A 22,007-nucleotide genomic window follows, 5' to 3' on the forward strand; every position below is an offset into this window, starting at 1 on the left:
GGGGAGATAGAGTCAAGGAATGACACACAGATTTCAGGTCGTGCAGCAGGTGATGTCTATGCCAGTTGCAGAAAAGAGCAGGAGGGGAAAACATGTTGAAAGAGGAAAGGGAAGGTGGTGCATCCAGTTTTGCGGCATGAGGCATTAGGTGTGCCCAGGAACTATCTGGGGAAGAACGGCAAGGGCAGTCATGGCGGCGTCAGGGCCAGCGAGGAGATAGGTATGGAGGGCGATGAGGGATGAGGATGCTCACAGGGTGGGAAAATTGAGGAACATCAGTCATCCAGGTTGATAAAGAAGAGGAGCTTGCGAAGGAGAAGAGAGGAGGGAAGGAAACATGGGCAGGGGGGTCATGGGAGACACAGGGGGGCAAGCACCCAGGATGCATGTGTGCTCACAGCACATCTGGCTGCAGGAAGTCAGGTAAGAGGGGGGTAGAACTCCACGGGAACCGGCCATGAGGAGGGTGCGGGTGATCGTTTCATGGGGAGAGGGTGGGGGATCATTTCCGAGGGGCTCAAGAGGCAAGGCCAGGCATCTACAGTTCAAGACATGTGGGGTGAGGAAGCAGAGGCAGCAAGTGTAGACAACAATTTGAGGAGTTTGATTGTGAAGAGGAGAGTGACAAGGAAGTAGCAGGAGGAATGTATAAAAGGATATATAACTCTTTTTTTTTTTCACAGAAGGAAGGGATTTAAGCTCACTTAATACAGTACAGGGAGAATGGGGCCAGAAATGAGGGAGAGAAGGAAAACACAGGTGACAGGGAAGATAAGGGATTGAGATTCCCAAGAACAAGAAAGAAATGGATTCAGGGGCCCCAGGGGAGGTGAGCCTCAGGCAGGAACTGAGGGGCTTTTTTTTTTTTTTTTTTTTTTTTTTTTTTTTTTTTTTTTTGAGACGGAGTCTCGCTCTGTCGCCCAGGCTGGAGTGCAGTGGCGCGATCTCGGCTCACTGCAAGCTCCGCCTCCCGGGTTCACGCCATTCTCCTGCCTCAGCCTCCCGAGTAGCTGGGACTACAGGCGCCCACAACCGCGCCCGGCTAATTTTTTGTATTTTTTAGTAGAGACGGGGTTTCACGGTGTTAGCCAGGATGGTCTCGATCTCCTGACCTCGTGATCCACCCATCTCGGCCTCCCAAAGTGCTAGGATTACAGGCTTGAGCCACCGCGCCCGGCTTTTTTTTTTTTTTTTTTTTTTCTGAGATAGACACTTGTTCCATCACCCAGGTTGGAGTGCAGTGGGTCAATCTCGGCTCACTGCAACCTCTGCCTCCTGGGTTCAAGCGGTTCTCCTGCCTCAGCCTCCCGAGTAGCTGGGATTACAGGTATGCACCAGCACGCCTGGCTAATTTTTGTATTTTTGGTAGAGACAGGGTTTCACCATGTTGGCCAGGATGGTCTGAAACTCCTGGCCTCAAGTGATTCCGCCTCGGCCTCCCAAAGTGCTGGGATTACAGATGTGAGTCACTGCGCCTGGCTGGAACTGAGGGGTATCTTTCGTTGTGAAAGAAAAGAAGGATGAGAGGGTGGATTCAGATAAAGTGAGGCGTGCATCCCTGTGATCCCAGGGTGGGGGCAGTTCTCATTCGGGAAACTTGCACCTTCTCAGGGAAGCAGGAGGCAAGGCGGCTGCTGAACGCAAGGGGACGGCAGAGGCAGGAGCAGCTGAGGAGAAGCTGCCATGGAAAGCAAGATCATTGGCCAGGGAAATGTCTGGGAGCTGGGGAAGACAGAGATCCTAGACTAAGGGGGAAGTCACAGAGCTACGGCATCCTGAATTTGCACAGCGGCATGTTTTCCAGGAGAACTCATCAGCCTATGTGTAAACGCTGGAAAAACAGGCTGTTGGATTTAGCTGTGATGATCCCAGCGACCACAGAGGCGGCAAAGAAAGTGCATGATCTCACACATCACCAGGTGGTCCTTCCTCAGCAGCAAGGGAAACGCTTTAGCGGAGGGACGGTGGCCAAGTTTATATTTGTCAATGTCATGCTGAAAGATCTCTGGTCTGTATAATAAACGCTATTTCTTCCTAACCTGTCTTGTTCTTTATGAAACTGATGGGTATATTTCAAAGTTTATATCCTTCCTAACAAACCAGGGACATGGTTATCACATACTCCCCCTAAGAAAATATCTTCCCCTGATGGGTGGGGTGGCTCACCCCTGTAATCCCAGCACTTTGGGAGGCCAAGGCAGGCGGATCACTTGAGGCCAGGATTTCAAGTCCAGCCTGGCCAACATGGTGAAATCCTGTCTACTAAAAATACAAAAATTAACCAGGTGTGGTGGTGCATGCCTGTAGTCCTAGCTACCCTCGAGGCTGAGCCACAATCATTGCTCGAGCCTGGGAGGCGGAGGTTGCAGTGAGCCGAGATTGAGTCACAGCACTCCAACCTGGGCAACAGAACAAGACCCTGTCTCAAAAACAAACAAACAAACAGGAACCACGTGTGGTCCTTCCCTAAACAGCCACTTAACTAACAAACTTTGGGAACACAGTCCCTGGAGGCATGGAAAGAATGCCACATCAGAAGCCAAGAGATCAGGGGTCAGCACTAGTAATCTGATGTGTGACCCTTGATCAAGTTTCTTAACCTGCACACCTCAGCTGGCTTCTCTGTAAGCTGTGAGATCCACCCAACATATGGGGCTTTCCGAATGACTGATTCCCGGGTTCCGGGCACAGGGCATGACTAACGACTGCCTTCCCATCGCTCCCTCTTCCTTCCGGCCCCTAAGCTCACCCGATTCTATAACTTAAAGGAATGGTATAGAAAACTTAATGCCATAGGTATGTACTTTACTTTTTGAATTTTAATTTTTATTATAAGTTCTGGGGTACGTGTGCAGGACGTGCAGTTTTGTTATATAGGTAAACGTGTGCCATGGTGGTTTGCTGCACCTATCAACCCATCACCTAGGTATTATTTTTCCTAATGCTCTCCCTCCCTCCAATCCCACCTCCTGACAGGCCTCAGTGTGTGTTGTTCCCCTCCCTGTGTCCATGTGTTCTCATTATTCAGCTCCCACTTATAAGTGAGAACACCAGGTGTCTGGTTTTCTGTTCCTGTGTTAGTTTGCTGAGGATAATGGCTTCCAGCTCTATCCATGTCCCTGTAAAGGACAGGATCTCATTCCTTTTTATGGCTGCATAGTATTCTACAGCGTGTATGTAGCACATTTTCTTTATCCAGACTATCATTGGTGGGCATTTGGGTTGATGCCACGTCTTTGCTATTGTGAAGAGTGCTGTAATGAACATACGTGTGCACATATCTTTATAATAGAATGGTTTATATTCCTTTGCGTATATGTCCAGTAATGGGATTGCTGGGTCAAAAGGTATTTCTGGTTCTAGATCTTTGAGGAATTGCCACACCATCTTCCACAATGGTTGGACTAATTTACATTCCCATCAACAGTGTAAAAGCGTTCCTATTTCTCTGCAACTTCGCCAGCACCTGTTGTTTCTTGATTTTTTAATAATCGCCATTCTGACTTGCATGAGATGGTATTTGATTGTGGTTTTGATTTGCATTTCTCTAATGATCAGTGATGTTGAGGGGTTTTTTCCCCATGTTTTTTGGCTGCATGAATGTCTTTTTTTAGCTAAGAAACAGATTGAATGTGTCCCAAACCAAATGATACAAAGTTTCATGAAATAATTACCCTTCCTACATGAAATGCATCCTAGTATTTTCTGTTTTATTCTATTTCATGCTTGTTATCACTCCCAAAATTAATGTCATTGCCCACTAGTGGACTGTGTCTTGGAATTTGAAAAACTGTGCAGAAGGCCTGGTTTTGTATAGCTAAAACACATCAGTGAAAACAGAATGGAAAATGTTGAAGCTTATGCCTTAAAAATGCTGAACACAGCTGAGATGAACTTCTCTCAAAATGACAAGAAGAACATTTCTGTTTACTTTCAGGACAGACTTGGCTCACCTCTGAACCCCTGTCCTTTTGGCTAATTCTCATACATCTTCCATCCCCACCTGTGATGCCTTGTCCTCTGGAAGCCTTTCCTGAACCTCTGAATCAGGACTTGGTTCCCTTCTACATGTTCTCGAAGCACCCAAGAAATCATCTACATATAGTGCTTAGCACAGCAAATGGCCCATAGTGACCGGTCAATGTTAAAATATATTGCCGTAGTTTGTTTACTTTTCGATTTTTCCAATAGATTGTACACTCATAAGGAATTCTCGCCCACAGGGGAAAAAGTTTCAGGATGACAATGATTCTGCTTGTGCAGATATTTAAATCACCAGATTGAGATTTTTTTCTTTTAACACTTAGCACCCAGTCTTTTAGGTGTTACAAGGTTAAAAAAAGAAAAACCCAAAAGGTGTGTTCTTGGCATCAGCTAACACTCCAGTTAAAGGCGAAAGGAGCTAGGCCAGGTGTGGTGGCTCATGTCTTTAATCTCAGCACTCTGAGAGGCCAAGGTGGGCAGATCACTTGAGCCCAGGAGTTAGAGAATAGCCTGGACAGCATGACAAAACACCCATCTCTACAAAGTGCACAAACTAGCCAGGGCATGGAGGCATGCAACTGTGGTCCCAGCTACTGAGGAGGCTGAGGCCAGAGGATCCCTTGAGCCTCAGAGGTGGAGGCTGCCATGAGCTGAGATTGTGCCACTGCACTCCAGCCTGGACGACAGAGAAATACCCCATTAAAAAAATGCAAAGAGTTAAAGAGCAGACCTCTGACTGTCTTGTCCTCTTTCCCTCCTGTTCATGAATTAAGTACCCAGTTGTTCATGAATTAAGTACCCAGTGAGGAGACAGCTGTCAAGGTATAGGTGAGCTTCCAGTGCAAGCCGAGTGCTGTGAGTTCATGGGCAGGTAAAACTCTCTGAAATGCTGAAGAGAACCTGAATGGCACTTGTATCCATTGGTAGAGAAACCTTTTAAAGGGTTCCTCCTGTTCTTAGAAAAGGATCAAACTCCTTCACATGACTTAAAGGTAGGGCAACTCTACAGGGCAGTTTGCCCAGGACAATCTGGGTTTGTACCTGTTACCCAAGCTTAGTGATTAATAACATGCTCTTTCACTCTATGAACAGTCCCCATCTGGAGGATAATGCATATGGTTCACCTGCTTACAGGCCCTGTGTGATCTGGCGCAGCTGACCCCTCCAGCTCCAACCCGCAACAGCCCACACGCCGGCACATGCTCCTTTCTCACAGCATCACTGCTATCAGAGATCACAATTTTCTTCACTCCAAGAAGTTCACCGGTTAAGGTCATATGGCAAATTAGGACGAGGAGAAGAGGTTTAAATGGAAGCTGCGATGCTTACCCTGCTCATTTCCACTCACCTGCAAGGCTTAGACTCGACTGCACTGGGATTCCAGGCTCAAATGCTACAGGGCCATTCTACAAACACCGTTCCTACCTCCTAGAACCCCCTGTCTGGCTCACTGCCATTTCCCCTTCAGGTCTCAGCTCAGCCATCACTGATAGCTCTGGGACACCCCAAATCTAGCTGCACACATAACACCGTGTGCGTCCCCTAGTGAAACACTTACACCATCTTTCTGCACATATTTATTCAGAACTTGGTATGTGCCAGGCCCTGTTAGAGTGGCTGGGGACACATCTAGGTACAAAATGCCAGCCCACATGGAATTTCATGCTAGAGGAAAAAAGAGACGGAAAGGAAACTAATAAATATAAAGTAGAGTTGCATGACATTATAAACGGATATATAATAGTACAAATATCTCATGAATTCATCACAATTCATTATAATTTCCTATTTGCCTGACTACATCTCCCTGTGGGTTTTGTAGCACGGTGTGTGATCGGAGGCTCGCAACAAAGGCCTGGTGAATTCATCAATAGCAGTTTCCCTTTCCATTCTCTCCATTGTCCTGGGAACTTGTCCTGCTCTGATAACATACAAAAGATAATTGTATCTGTCACTAACCTTCTAAAAAGTATCTGTCCCTCACATTCAGGATTATTAACACTGATGCCATGTTCACTTTATTCTCAACAACTACTCATTTCTGAATCATAAGGTTCCTCACGGAGGTGGAGATAACCATACCTACAGAGACATTTTGTTTATGTTTTAGGGACTGTCCTTTCCATGGCTTCCCTAGTCCCTTAGGTGCTGTGTAAGTTGTATTTCCTCCATTAATTCTTCACTAGAAAAATGTGTATATGCTCAAGCTGGGATAGGAAATAAACAATGAACTCAGGAGTAGCATCCGCCGAGATCCCTGCCATTGGACATTCGATGATTGGGTAAAAAGTTAACTCATCAGCACCTTACACCTATTAGAAAGGCTACAAAAAAAAAGATTTTTTAAAAAGGCCAGGTGCAGTGGCTCATGCCCGTAATCCCAGCACTTTGGGAGGCCAAGGTGGGTGGATCACGAGGTCAAGAGATGGAGACCATTCTGGCCAACGTGGTGAAACCCCATCTCTACTAAAAATACAAAAATTAGCTGGGCGTGGTGGCATGCACCTGTAGTCCCAGCTACTCAGGAGGCTGAGGCAGGAGAATTGCTTGAACCTGGGAGGCGGAGGTTGCAGTGAGCTGAGATCGTGCCTGGCGACAGAGCGAGACTCCATCTCAAAAAACAAAAAAAAGACAGCATTGCTAAGAATATGGAATACTGGGGACCCTTTCTACCATTGGTGGGAAGGTAAAATGGTCCAGCCACTGTGGAAAACAGTATGGCAGTTCCTCAAAAAATAAAACATAGAATTACCCTGTGACCCCACAATTCTACTTCTGGGTATATATACCCCAAAGAATTGAAAGCAGGATCTCAAACAGATATTTGCACGTTCCTCTTCATGGCAGCATTATTCACGATAGTCAAAAGTTAGAAGCAACCATCAACAGATGCAAGGATAAGCAAAATGTGGCATATCCATAAATGGAATACTATTCAGACTTAAAAAGGAAGGAAGTCCTGTCCAATGCTGTCACATGGATACAGCTTGAGGCTAAGTGAAATAAGACAGTTACAAAAGGATGGATACGGTATTCCGCTTATGTGAGGTCCCTAGAACAGTCAAAATCTTAGAGACAGGAAGTAGAAGGGTGGCTGCCAGGGCCTGAGGGGAGAGAGGGATGAGGAACTAGTGTTCCATGGGGACAGAGTTTCAGTTTTAGGAGATGAGAAGAATTCTGTGGATGGATGATGGCAATGGTCACACAACAATGTGAATATACGTAATGTCCCTGAACTGCACACTAGAAAATAGTTATGAAGTTAAATTTTAAGTTATGCGTATTTTAACACAATAAAAAAGTTAACTGGTAGGTCGCCTGGGACTGTGGTTGAAAACAAATGCTTGATGGTTAGACTAATCTGGATGGTCCAGCTAACCTGACTCTACCCCTTACCAGTTATAAGGCCTGGACAAGGGCTCTACCCCTTGAGCCTCATTTCCTCATCTGAAAAATTAGAAGAATAACAATAATATCTAATTTATATGAAGGCTTTTGTTAAATGAAGTAGTAATGCCTCTTACATATAAATAAAATTCTGAGTATAATCTATGGCACATAAATTCTAAATAATAATGACTCAAAACCATATATCATTGGTTTTGTTAATGCTGATTATTATTATAATTAATACTATTAGCTTAATTCAAAAGCTAACATCAACCTACAGCAACCTGCAGAAAGATGTCCCGCCAAATATTTGCTAATTTAATCCAGGAGCAAAAATCTAGGATTCTGGGCTTGAGTGAGCTTTCCTAATTTCTAACACTCTGATGCTCCTTTTGTCCCCAAGAATGTGTTTAGGTGACAGAGCAATCAGAATTTGACATGTATAAATGCTTGGCATGTTAAAATAATGAAAGATATTTTCACCATTGTAAGGAAACACCTTTTCATCCATCTTCTCTGGTTTAACATCACGTTTTTCTATAGCTTCTCATGATTTCTTCCTTAACAACTGGAATAGGTGCGGAAAAGCCACGCTGAACACATAGCTACTTAGAAATGAGCTGCTTAAAGTGTTAAAATAAGAGAAACAGCAAGCATGAGTTTAATGCTACGTATGCCATCACAATACCAATTTCCCTATTTTAAATTAAAGAGTACACACACACATACACACATATATACACACACACAGGCGGAATCACATCTATATTGCTGAGATTTTTCATTGTATAACCATATATCATTTTAAATGATTTGAGGCAAATTATTACATAAAAATGAAAGACTGAACTCCATAAAAAGGAAATCACCTGAAATCAAATATAACCTTGCTAACGAACCATCACATTAGCAACATTTTTAGGTGCAACAACATAATCAGCAACTCTAAGACATCAAATGCATTAAAAACAGGAAGTACTAACTCTAATTCCTAATTTCAAGACAGGCAAATATACCGTAATTACATCACACGTTCTAAGGAGATTTGTCTGCGTGGGTCTACTTCTGAATCCCTGAAGTTACATACTTGTACCACAAGCTCATACTCTTGAAAGAAAATTCTGGACCCAGTCCACATAGAATTTTGGTTAAAACATCTAATTCATTACAGAGAAGAATTTAGTCTTTTCCACAGAAAAGACAGCATATGTTAGAATGAGAATACTTTATAGAAATGACCAATGACAAGCCGGCTATGTAAGGGGGCCTCTGATGCTTGGTGTTAGCAAGAGACAGAGAGTATTATTGTTGAAAGGGATCTTTGAGATTATAGAAAGGGCTGAGGTGTGAATAATCAAACACCATCCCCTTAATGCCTGAAGGAGAAGTGAGACAGCAAAACAAATCAAAGTTCCAGTTGTTGCACCGTGTGTGGTAAGCGCAGACGCAGAGAGGACATTTCTGCAGGAGAACAGAGGTAGAAGTTTGCTCAAGTAACAGTTGCCACTCCGAGGCACCACAGCACAAGACAACAGCGGAAGTGAACATGACAACGCGGATGGTGGGTGACAAGAGTCTTGCCTGGATACTGACATTTTTAAAGTGTAGAAGAAAATCGCAGGCCACTGAAACAGAGGCTGACGGTGCCCAGCAGGTTACTCTTGAAATCAGAAACAAAAGTTCATGAGAGACAAGAAGGCAGAAACAACAAAAAAAACTTAGAGTGGATCGCTAACTTGCAGGAGCTGTGCAGCTGAGGCTTTGCAGGTTTTAGAAGCTCTCCCTACGCCACGTCTTTAAATATATGTATGTTCAGTCAGCAGAAGGAGGGGGCTAACAAGAGCCTTCTGTGGTAGGCACCTGCATCAAACAATGGCACTGATCTCAGAGGGATTTTAAACAGCTGTGCATAAACTTCAAAAGTAATTTGCAACCATATTGGTAAATGTCACCCTTCTTCCCACTAGACACAGCACTTTTTTAAAAGAGATTAAGCATCCGCAGTAAGCCTGCCATTTTACAAGCGTTACCGAAGATAAGTTAGGGGAAAAATGAAGATGATGATTCACAAGGTCGGGGTGTGGGGTGGGGTGGGGGACCCAGGACCTTAAGAATAGGGCTTGTCTGTCACACAGCCTCGGGCAGGAAGGGCCCAGTGGGGACCGTGGCTTCTAGGGAGCAAACTAAGGGAAAAGAACAATGGAGTGGACCCTCCAGGCTTCCTGCATCTCTCACGGAGCCTCCCGAATCCCAATGGTTTAGAATTTTCTTTGGCAAAAGAAAAGGACAAAGAGGCCGGAGTTGACAGAAAGCGTGGGCGGACTCCTCAGATCTTGTAGGTGGTTCTCAAAAGAATTCAACAGGCTTGAGGTGTGTTCTGAAAGGGCAACTGGAACGTCAAGGACTTGGACACCAGGAACAGATGGTTCACTTCCCCACGGGCAGGGAGAGGGCACGGAATGCTCTCTCTTCGCTCCACCTTCTCCAGCCTAGTCCCCTTCAGCCCGTGCCACTCCTGAATCTTTTATTAGCACCACGTCCAGCCCGCAGACGGGCAGGACAGCACAGGGGACGAGGCCGTTCTGTGGCGCTCTCCATGCAGGAAGGACCGGAGTCTCCCAATCCAGCCAGCCCGTGGACCTGTCTTCATGCCCACTGGGGAGCGCCCACGGCTGTAGCATTCAACAGTCACTCTCCCATTGATAACGGCGGCTCTCGAAAATCCAATACCACAGGATGCTTTATTGCACAAATTTTGCTTGGTTAACCTGGCCCTCAAAGATGGAGAATAACCTCACTTGAGGCCACAGGAATGAGCACCCAGACTTTTTTTTTTTTTTTTTTTTTTTTTGGTATCTTTCAAAGACCTGCCTCCCCCTCCCCCAGGCCCTTGACAAGAAACTTGGCTTGTTTAGAAGCCTGAGCAATGGCACCCGCGTCCGTGCTCCAATACATTCCCAGAAAACGGGGTATGCTCCACTGTGGACAGGATACCATCTCCAGAAAACACCTTTCCTCACGCGTTTTTTACCAAGAATATAAAAACTTTCCACCTTCCTCCCTCCCCGCAGGCCGCCTTTCGTTCAGGTGAGAAGGAAAAGAGAGAGGAAAGGACGAAGCGCCCCCAGGCCGGCGGCCCCCACCCGGCTAAGGTCGCCAGCCTCCCGCATCCCATGCGACCCGCGCCCCAGAAACCCAGCGGGGAAATGCCCCCCCGGTGCGCTCCTGCGCCCTCTTGGTTCCATTTCCTACTCCGCCTGCTCCCCCGGTAGCCCTCACCCCTTCCCGGAGGCTCTCCGAGGGGCCCCGGGTGGCCCTTCCCGCCACGGGTCTCAGCCCCTCCAGCCTGCTCCCTCCCGGCTGCGGCGCGGGGCGCGGGGCCCGGGGCCCTACCTGGAGCGTGCGCGGCGCCGCTGCTGCCCGGTGGCTCGGGGACTGCGCGGGGACTGGCGGGGCTGGCGGGGCTGGCGGGCCCGGCGCACTGCGGGTGCGCCCCGAAGGCTTTGCCGGCCAGGGGGCGCTCGCCAGCCTCTCCGCCAGCCCAGCCTCCCGGGACCCGGCACCCCTGGCCAGGGACGCGCGCTCGGTCCCCCGCCGTGCGCCCCCGGTCGCGCGCCCCGGCTCCCGCTCCCCACCTCCCGCTCCCCACCTCCTTACCAGCCACTTGTTGCCCAGCTGCGAACTGGAGCGGGAGGCGGCGGCCGGAGGGCCCAGGACAGCCCCGGGAGGGCGGCGAGGCCGAGCAGGAGCGCCCAGGCTCCGGCCACATTCTCAGCGTCAGGAAAAGGGGCGAGAGGCCACATGCCTCCCTCTCGCCAAACTGAAAACGAAACGGCGCTCCAGCAGATTGGGTGGAAAGAGCTGTGTCTGTTTTCTCTGTTTTTTTTTTACGCTAGAAAGGTCTTGTAAACATTGCTCCTTTTAAAATGACCTACCCCGGGAAGTTTGGGCACACTTCTGTCCTGGGATCATCGTTTCTAGGTGGCTTCTGACCTGGGACTTTGATTTTCTGTATCTGCACATTGTCGTTTTATACACAATTGCCAAGGGGGAACTGTTGTCAACTTCACTGTGCTTGAAGCTGCAAAGGTGATGTTGCCACCGTGCTTGTCATTTTAGGACTTTTTATGCCTTGTGGGTAATACTAATGATGGTCACAATGAGGATAACTGGGGTGGTTTCCTTTCTGTACTCCATGTAACTAATTTCTCATTCAGGCTAGAAAATTGTATGTCTGGTTACTAATACACTTACTGAATGGTTTCCTTGCAATGATGACATCAAATTATTAAAATGTACTTGATTAAGTATTTTCTTGCTGTAGTGTACTAAGATCAGATGAATCTGAGAAGTAAAACAGTAATTTTTTGTCCTTTTTTCTTTTCTTGTTTTGAGAGAGACATTAAAAACGATTAAAACAAAACAGGCCAGGTGCGGTGACTCACACCTGTATTGTCAGCACTTTGGGAGGATGAGGCAGGTGGATCGCTTGAGGCCAGGAGTTTGAGATCAGCCTGGCCAACATGGCAAAATCCTTTCTCTCCTAAAAATACAAAAATCAACTGGGTGTTGTGGCACCTGCCTGTAATCCCAGCTCCTCAGAAGGCTGAAGCTGGAGAATCATTTGAACCTGGGAGGAGGAGGTTGCAGTGAGCCAAGATTGCACCACTGCACCCCAGTCTGAGGGACAGCAAAACTCTGCACCCAAAAACAAAACAAAACAAACAAACAAACAAACAAAAAAGGTGTAGCAAAAGCCCAGAGTTGAATTAGCAGCCTTCTGGTCATGGGAGTATAGAATGTCAGCTAAAAAGGACCTCCGCGGATGGCAAGACAGATGAAAACTGAGGCCCAGAAGGTGTTTCATGACTTGATTAAATCACTCAGGTGTGCACTGGGAAATGAGTTATTATGATGCCCCTAATCCATATGAACCCAATAAAGCCAACACACACACACACCTTTTAAGGATAAAACTATATTCCATTAAAATTAGCCCCACATTTGTCAATATCCAACAGCATTGGACTGACCCTCAGGCCAGAGGCTGTAGCTCTTGGAAGATCCTAGCCAGGAGGCTCAAGGGTGGCCAGTACCTCAGAAGTGCTGGCTCATTCTGACATCAGCAGAACCTGGCGTATAGTAGGTGCTCACTGGGTATTTGCTATGGAAATTTGGCAGGAAAGTGCGTCTATGTGTGGAAACAAGGAGGCAGAGCCGAAGCAGTGATTCCCAAGCAGATTCTTTCTGCAAACTACAAAACAGAAGCGTCCCTAGCTCAGAGTGCCATCCACCTGGCTCTTTCTCCAACTGTTTTTCAGTGGATCCTGTTACACTGCAAAGAAGAAATGGCAAACCGATAACAGCTGCTGTGCCTAAAAGATGGTAAGTTCCTCACACCCCATATCTGGGTTTCTCATTGACAATTAGGCACTGAAAAGAAGCTCATATGTCCTGTTAATTTAATCAGTAGTTAGTGGCTTCAGAAAAAGTTTCCTATATACACCAGGTATGAGAAGGACTTTTTTTTTTTTTTCTTTTTGAGACAGAGTCTTGCTGTGTTGCCTAGGCTGGAGTGCAGTGGCATGATCATAGGTCACTGCAGCCTGGATCCCCCAGGACCCAAGTAATCCTCTCACCTCAGCCTCCCAAATAGCTGGGACTACAGGCACACACCACCATGCCCAAGCTAATATTTAAAAAGATTTTTTTTTTGTAGAGATGGAGTCTCACTATGTTGCCCAGGCTGATTTTAAACTCCTGGGCTCAAGTGATGCTCATACCTCAGCTTCCCAAAGTGCTGGGATTATAGGGGTGAACCACCATGCCCAGCCTGTGATGACTTTAGATGCACCACTCATGTAATCTTCATAATCTTATGTGATATGTATCATCATCATCATCATCTCTCTTTAACAGAAGAGAGAAACGAGGCTTAGAAAGGTTATGCACCTCCCTCAAGATCCCACAATTAATAAAGTACCAGAACCAAGATTCAAACCCAGGTCAGGCTTGAGCCACCATCTCAAGAGCTGCTGAATAATTAATTCTCCTTTTTTTTTTTTTTTTTTTTTTTTGAGATGGAGTCTTGTTCTGTCACCCAGGCTGGAGTACAGTGGCACAATCTCGGCTCACTGCAACCTCCACCTGGGTTCAAGTGATTCTCCTGCCTCAGCCTCCTGAGTAGCTGGGATTACAGGCATGTGCCACCATGCAAATTTTTGTATTTTTAGTAGAGATGGCGTTTCGCCATGTTAGCCAGGCTGGTCTCGAACGCCTCACCTCAGGTGATCCGCTCGTCTCGGCCTCCCAAAGTGCTGGGATTACAGGCATAAGCCCCTGCACCCGGCCAAGTCTCCATTCTTACATCGTGCACTCAGCTTCTCTTTCTTTCTTTTTTGGACAACTGATCTTTGAGGACTCTTGGCTACTCAGACGTCCTATAATCGTATAGTCCTACAATAGGAAACCTGTTAACCTGAAGACTGGATCTTTTAAAACAACATCCATCATATATCTAAAAAATTGGGATTTTTTCATCTTAAAATTTCATCTAAAACAAAAAATTCACGTCTGTTCTGGGTATCCGTTAGGTGTAGTGGACACCTCTAGATATTCTTGATGCCAGCGTCCTGTAGACCCGCCACCTCCTTTCCCAGGTCACAGGGTGTTTCTGTTTTCTATCAGACAGTCTCTTCATTTTATAAACACGGCTGCTCTCAGAAGTTCTCCACACCTTTGTTCCTGGAAGAGGAAATGGCGTTTCCTGGAGGGGATGACACGTGGGCGGTGAGGTTCCACTCATTACGTTAAACACACACCAACTTTCAGCTGTGTACTTCTTTTCCTCTTTCAGGTTCTACCCTGACGTTTCCTGGAATAATGCTGAGGACTGCCTGTCCGGTAGCCGCTTCATTCAGTTCACTTCATCTCGGAAGCACCTGACCCCTGCCTTGGATTCAGCGGCCCTCCTGAGAGCTGAGGAAGGAGGAACTCCCATGTGTCTGCTCCCGGAGCTGCCACAACCCATTTTCCTGCAACTCGGAACCTGGAAAAAGGAACCCAGGACGTCACTTTGCTTTTGTTTTGGACCTAGTTGGTGATTATACTCTCTCTTCCATGGAGACTACCTCTTGCATCCTTCCTTCTATATGAGATTTAGGATAGAAATTAAAAAGAAAACATTTTATTTTGAGTCTTGATTTGGAGAAAGGTACTATTCGGGGAGAAGCAGGCTATATGATACACATAGAAAATTTGAGGACAGAGTTACTTAACAAGGACATTTCTGTCTCTGCAGCAGTCACAGCTTGGAGGAAACCAGTTTGCACTATTTGATGAAGAATTGGGCCACCAAACCACTGATACTTTCCCAAAGGTTTGGCAGAAATTGTTTTTCGAGTGACTCACCAGAGTCCCTAGAAGAATCAGCATGGAATTAGAGGACAGTGACCTACCCTAACCGAACACATGAGCGATGTGTGAAGTCTAGTGTCAATTTATTCAGAAAATATCAAAATTATTTTGGGAGCTATGGGTCAGAGTTGATAGGCACAAACAAACAAACAAACAAAAACATAGGTATTTTAAATTCACAGCTTGGATAAGAAAAAGGGAGATGTTGTCATTTCTCTTCTTCAATCCAACTTTAGATTTTCAAGCCGGAGAAAGATAATTAGAAGTCAGAAATTGTTATTGCCAGAAAAGAGCCCTAAACCCTGAAACAAACAAACAAATGAAAAGCCGGGCCCTCCTCTTGGGGAGTGATGAACCTCGATTACTGTTGATAGTAAGACTGATATCAACTCTTCCAGTGAAAACCAGTGAAAGGCGAACGTAAACCTTACCCTAGATTAAGGTCTGAAAACTGTTTACAATATAGATTTGAAAGTTCCATTATTTAAAATATGTATTAGACATGCTTTGTAATGTTAAGTTACTTTAAAAAATCTTACACAAGGGAGGGGAAGTATGTATTATTCCTTCATTTAAAAAGAGATAATGTGTGAATATTAGTTAATGTTTATCGTACATTTACTACCTGTGTCGAGGCATAGTGTGACACACTTTATTTCAATTATTTAATTTGATTCTAACAACGAATCCCCTGAGCTGGATAATATCCTCTTCATTTTACAGATGAGACAATTGAGCCTTGGAGGTTAAACAAACGATTTCCTAAGCTCATTCAGCCAATAAGTGGTAGGGGACTGCTTGACACCGGTCCGATTGATCTTCAAATCCATGATTTCTGCCATCATATTCACAGAAACAAGACAAGAGCTGAAATTATAGTCTGACTCTTGAAACAGTCAAAGAATTGTGTATGTTTATGAAAGTTCTGATTAATAAGATATTCTGAGGACAAAAGACATGGATAGATGGGCAATGTGTAGATTAGAATGTATCACAATGTCCACTAAATAATAAAACCATAGAAAATGAATTTAATCCTTACTGTGTAGAATATTTAGAGTAGATTGTTTTTTCCTGGGTATCAGTTACTATTACACTATACAAGAATGAAATTAAACAAGAAACAGTTCCTTTGGTAATTTATTTTTTTAAAGGTGGGAGTTATAAAAACAGTATTTGCCATCTGGTTTTAATTATGGCTTTGGAAATTCTATGGGTACAATTTGTTGTCATCGTTGTTGTTACCACTACCAATACAGAGACTCTAATTGTGACATTAGTTTCTAAATCAGACAGTGAATAATTACGTTTTCAATGTTGTCTTAACACAGATAGAAGTTAACAGGATATGCTTCTGGTGTGTTTCTGGATTCTAAGGGTAGAACCAACATAAAACTAGTCAGTCCAAGTATTTCTAAAGATCCCCCAGACACAGTTCTCCTGGATTTGGGAAGCCTAGAGATATTAGCAGAATAACTATGGCCCAAGTGGGTATAAAATTTTGTCTGAAATTAAAGAGATATTGATTAGATAATCCCCAGAGACTGCTTTTTAGTGATTATCTTCCAGCAGGGTAAAACAACAGCAACCTGAAAACCCAAAAGACCACACGTTTTAATGGCAAGTCCTCCCCAGGAAGGATTAATCAATCTGAGAATTCATCTGTAAATCCAGGAGGAAGAAATCAAGATGAAAACTGTCATATTGATAAATTTGATGGTTGCAATTTCATCGTTTGACGTAGTGCAATTGCTTGAGATTTGAAAGGGAACTTACTTTTGAGTAAGTCACTTTATCTGTTTAGATTTGAAAGGCACCTTACTTTAGAGTCAGTAACTCAGTCTCTTTTTTGAAAAGGCAAATGCCACACCTGACCCTCATCATTCCTTTCTCCTTTGTCCATAGCCTGGCTTTATTCTGCCATCCAGACACACACACACACATACACACACACACACACGCACACACACACAAATTGGGAAGAGATTTCTCATTTTACAGAAAGTATGCCGGGCTACACAGGATATTCTATCAGGTTTCTTCCAGCTATAAAATTCTGATACTATCAAATTAAAGTACTAATTGTCAGTGATGGGGGATGTACTACAATTTGCTTCTAGTGGTATTCATTGCTAATTTCCTATATTCACTGGCATAAAAAAATTGCAAATACCCGCATAAAAGGGTATACTGGTGGTACCAGGAAAACACTGAAAATCATTACTCTCTGTGTTGTGTCCAGCTTTTTTGGCTACATCATCACTTCGACCATTCACTCTTAAAGAAAAACTTCTGTGGAACAAAAATGTAAAGATTTTTTTTTTTCTTGGTGGCTTAGCACAGTGGCCTAATGTGGCTGACTATGTGTGCCTGTTGTGTGAGTCACTTAGACGTGCTTTGTTTCTTGGTCGCAGTTTATCCCTCAACGCAAGCATCTCACCCTCAAAATGTTTATTTGGGACGCAACCGCAAACCTGGAGACGGGTTATTTCTTTCACCTTGGATTGGCTCATCTGCTGTGAGTGGAGCCAAGCTGACATTTCCTTTCCTTTCTCTTCTTTCCTTCCTTTTTGTCTGCCTATCACTAGGTAGAGGCAGCACATAAGAGAGGGAAAGTCATGCACGTGGAGTCCAGCAGATCACCCAGAAGGCAGATGTTCTATCTCCAGTTTACTCATTAAAACAAACAAAACCGCACCTGGATTGCCTGGTACTTAAATAAAATGCACGATGATGACTGAAGAAAAATCTCTTATACTTAAGAATAGTCTTAATAGCTCACATTTGTATTTCTATTGGCTTACAATTCTATTTCTAATATTTGTATAATATTAAAAATAATTTAAAAGAACTAATCTTTTCATATCTCTTATGAGAACTTGATGGAGATAAGATGTGTGAAGATCAAAGATACGTGGTATTTGAAAACAGAAAATGTGTTTGTTTTTCTACGCAGATTACAAATGTCATGCATTATTTCACAAACTCTTCTCAAAGTGGTGATTTTAAAATTACTAAAAGGAGGGTATATTCATATCACCTCCCAGCATTTTTATAGGTAAGATTGATTAGCCATACCCTCTAACGTGCTTTGATCCCTATAAGCCTCAAGAAGAGAATGGTGCAATTTGAATTAACAACTACCCGTTATAGAGCATTTGCATCACAGTATTTTCCATATATGATCTTATTTAACCCTACGGCAATCCTATGATATGGGGACTGTGCACACATTACAGATGACGACTTGAGGCTCAGAGAAAGTAAATAACTTACACAAGACCACAAAGCAAGTGAGAGGCAGAGCCAGGATGAGAACCCAGGCAGGCTTCGTTAGGAGCCACGCTGAGCTCTGTCTAGAGAATTCGGACCACCAACTGCAAAGGCTAAAAGAAAGGGATTTCGAGAAATGTTTGTTATTTTTCTTATGATAAAGATTATGTATACACAAACACACGCACACACACACACACAACTAGAAATTAGAGAAAAGAAAAAAGATTAGTCAGAATGTCACCACTCACAGACAGATAACATTTTGGTATTTTTAAATATTCATTTATCTATACTTTTTTGAATTATTTTATTTTAAAAATAACTTTTACTGGTTGCCTGATTATGAAGTGATAAATATTCACCATAAATATTTTGAAAAATATAAAACTGTCTATAAAAGAAATTTGAAGTCATTGCTAATCTCAAAATATAAAGATACCTGTCAGTACTTTGGCATTTTATCCTCCTTGTGGCTGAGGTCACATATCTTGAGACTGAAGCCCACATTTTCTATACCATACAGTTTATAGTTTAGGCCACAACATCATTTTTACAATTGTTTGTTTGGTTTTGACTTGATTTGCTGATGTTCTAATTTTTTAGAAAATTGCAGATGTGATTTTTAGATGGCTGATTGGAATGTTCTGGTTGCTCTGAATAGGACAAGCTACTTTGCTTTTTACTGAAGGACAAATATTGTTCCTACACATATAAAAAAACCTCAAAGAATGAGTAATGATACTGTTTAAATCTGCCCTTATAACGCCAAAGAATGACTTCAAATTTTCTTTCTTCCAAAGCAACTTTTAAAAGCATTTCCACTGCACAGTGAAAGAAAACCACAAATTCCTTGTTTAATATCTGGGATCATGGGCTTTTAACAAGAGGAAAAGGTCAAGTCTCAAGCAACTGATACGGAACTGCCAGATTAGGTATGTAAATGGAGGAGTTACATCAATTTGGGAGGGCTGCAGAAATGTGGACTGGATTTTAATCACACTGAGAAAGTTTCTCTTGAGCAAAAGACATGATGGTTGTTTCCCAGAACCTTTCTGTCCTGTGCCTTGCTCTGCCAAGGGAAATAGAAAAGACATAAACATTTAAGAACTTAAAAGGCTTCTCGATAAAACTCAGCTTAGTGCAGCACATTTTAGCTACCATAGCTTTACTCCCAAGCTTCCACCTTTCCTAGGAACGTAGTAAAAACCTGAGCTAAAGAAACCGAACAATAGAAGAACTGAAATTCTTTAAACCTGAGTTCTTGAGGTTATAGTCTTTGTACACTCCATAAAGTCAAAGCCCTAAAAAGATTTTTAAAAAACAAAACCCTTATACCTGTGTCTGTTTCCCCAAACCTCTCTACATTTACTTACCTTTTGCAGACTCACACATTCTCTTTTTCTTGTGATTGCGTTTGGATAGAATGAAGAACTTCTCCCACAGTTCTCAACTTAAATTCTTTCCTCTACTTCTTAGCTAGGAAAGAAAATTCAAAAAATTCAAGCTCTACTTTGTAACTCCCTGGACATAGTGAGTCCATTATGTACATCATGAGGAGGGAGTGGAGAAAGTGGAATTCTTATGTAAATTCATACAACTTTGGAAAACGGTTTAGCAGTACCTACTAAAGCTGAGCATATGCAAAACCAGTGACCCAGGCATGTCGTGGGTACATACCCTACAAAAATGTAGACATAGGCACTAAAAGACATCTACACCACGTTCACTGCAGCCCAGTTCATAATCAACCCAGAGTAGAAAAAACGCAAGCATCCACCAACTGGAGACTGCACACTAAAACTGTGGTAAACTGTGGTATTTTCATCAGTGGAAACACGCCACAGCTTGAACACATGCTGAAAGCAAAATGTCAAGTAAAAGAAGCCAGGTCCAAAAAACAAGACACACTGTATGATTTTATTTACATTAAATCCAAAAACAGGTAAAATTAATTCATGTAATGGAAAGTCACGAGAGTAGCTACTGCATCTGGGGAGGCGGGTGGTGGAGTGTCAGGGGGGGAGCACCAGGATGGCTTAAGGCGCTATTTTTATGACTTGATGTAGCAGGTAGGTAATAGGTAGGTCCACTTTGTAAAAGTTCATCTAGCTGTGCATTTGTGACTTGCATTCTTTTCTGCATGTGTCAACTCCGGTAAAAAGATTATTTGAAAATCAAGTATGATATTATTATATTTAATATAATATATTAATATAACATAGCCCTTTCTATGTAGCCAGAAACAGGGTTGGTTTCCCAGGTGACTGAGAATTCGTCAGGATCTTAGTGAGTGGAGGGCAGGGGACAAGTGTGTTCTCTCTCTCTCCCTCTCTCTCTGCTATTCTGTAAGGTAACAAGTTAGGCTTGGTGACAGTGTGACCTTAAATAAGCCACGCATACTTTCTGAATCCTTTTTTCTTATTTGATGAGTGAAATGTTAATTAAAATGGTGTCTCCAGTCCTTTCCCATCCTCACTGCTACGATTCCAGCCCCCTGCTTCTCTGTGAGGCTTCCTCTGACCTCTTGATTTCACAGTCATCTTTCTCTCTCCCTCTCTCCTGTTTCCTCCCTCTCCACCCCCATCTCTGTCCCCCCAGCCTTGAGTTTGTTTTAGATCTCTTCTGGTATCTCCTCTGGTTTCCTGGCACCATGTCTTGCATAGAGCAAATAATAATGCTTTCAAAATTATCTGTAAAGGAAAAAGTTCAGTAAAGTGTGAATTTTACATTGTAGTTAGTGGTTACATGCCTTAAACACTTAAAAAGTAGAATTTATCTCAACCTGGGCAGAAGACAGACCATGCCAATTTCTAAATGGAATCCAATAGCAAGAAGGCACCAAGAACAAGCAGGAGTGGTGAGGAGCTCCTCACTCTGTCCCTCAGAGGTGGCGCGTCTCATCTGTGAGATGAAAGTGTCATCACGTCACTGACATAAAGTGTAAGTACAGGGAACATAATCATCTGGGAGATTTTAATTTGAGTTAATAAAAGATAAGATGTTAAGGCTAAAAGTCTTGGGGCTTGACAAAGAATATTTAAAAGGAGGGTTGGTGGATAAAGAAACTGTGGTACATTTACATGTGGGAAGACTACTCAGCCATAAAAAGGAATGAATTAACAGCATTTGCAGTGACCTGGATGAGACTGGAGACTGTTATTCTAAGTGAAGTAATTCAGGAATGGAAAACCAAACATCGTATGTTCTCACTGATATGTGGGAGCTAAGCTGTGAGGATGCAAAGGCCTAAGGATGATACTATGGACTTTGGGGACTTAGGGGGAAGGTGGGAGGGGGGCGAGGGATAAAAGACTAGAAATACGGTGCAATGTATACTGCTTGGGTGATGGGTGCACCAAAATCTCACAAATCACCACTAAAGAACTTACTCCTGTAACCAAATACCACCTGTACCCCAAAAACTTATGGAAAAATAAATAAAAGAGAGTTGGATGATAAAAATTTGTCATCTTGTTTTCTGAATTGTTCCATTGTACTTAATTGTACTTCTTTCCTTAAAGAGTTGAAAATATTCCTAAACTGCTGGAGGATTCACCTCTGATAGCTTCAGATAAATATCCTCTTAATTATTGTCTTGCCACATTTGTCTTTGCTCACGGAGAACCATTCTGATCTGTGGTTTAGCCCCCCAAGTGATTGAACAATATCGGTGATCTGAGGCAGACCCTCCGTGACGGATGACACATGAGTCTCTTGCATGCTTTTGCATCATGTACTGATTACCCAGACAAAACTGAGTTTGTAAAGCTGCTAAATCCAGGGTCGAGTGCTGGGATAGGAGATATTCAAGGAGAAAGCGTCCCGAGGGTCTCATCCCTCAGTAGCCAGCTATGCCCAGAGCAGACGGGGGCACAGGGTGACAGAGTGAGGCAGGCAGAGGAAGCCGCACGTGGCCAGGTGGGAATGGACATCAGGCTCCT

General features: G+C 43.7%; 1 protein-coding gene and 2 long non-coding RNA genes across 7 annotated transcripts in view; 1 reads left to right on the forward strand and 2 right to left on the reverse strand.

The window, feature by feature from the left end:
• PRKCQ (protein kinase C theta) overlaps positions 1-11,076 on the reverse strand; it is a 144,408-nt gene extending 133,332 nt beyond the window's left edge. For 2 of the 5 annotated variants that reach the window (XM_077945470.1, XM_077945465.1), the window contains exon 1: positions 11,032-11,076. The gene's annotated coding sequence lies outside the window, so the exon portion shown is untranslated. 5 annotated transcript variants of the gene reach the window in all.
• A 1,357-nt stretch (positions 11,077-12,433) lies between these two features.
• LOC144331068 (uncharacterized) lies at positions 12,434-15,817 on the forward strand. The gene is made up of 2 exons (XR_013397913.1): positions 12,434-12,759; positions 14,231-15,817. It is a non-coding gene; the product is annotated as an uncharacterized LOC144331068 (long non-coding RNA).
• On the reverse strand, positions 14,217-21,522 carry LOC144331069 (uncharacterized). The gene is made up of 2 exons (XR_013397914.1): positions 19,440-21,522; positions 14,217-14,422 (listed from the first exon to the last, which is right to left on the reverse strand). It is a non-coding gene; the product is annotated as an uncharacterized LOC144331069 (long non-coding RNA).
• Positions 21,523-22,007: the final 485 nt, after the last annotated feature.

Source organism: Macaca mulatta, chromosome 9, assembly GCF_049350105.2.
Source record: "Macaca mulatta isolate MMU2019108-1 chromosome 9, T2T-MMU8v2.0, whole genome shotgun sequence".
Lineage (NCBI taxonomy): Eukaryota > Metazoa > Chordata > Mammalia > Primates > Cercopithecidae > Macaca > Macaca mulatta.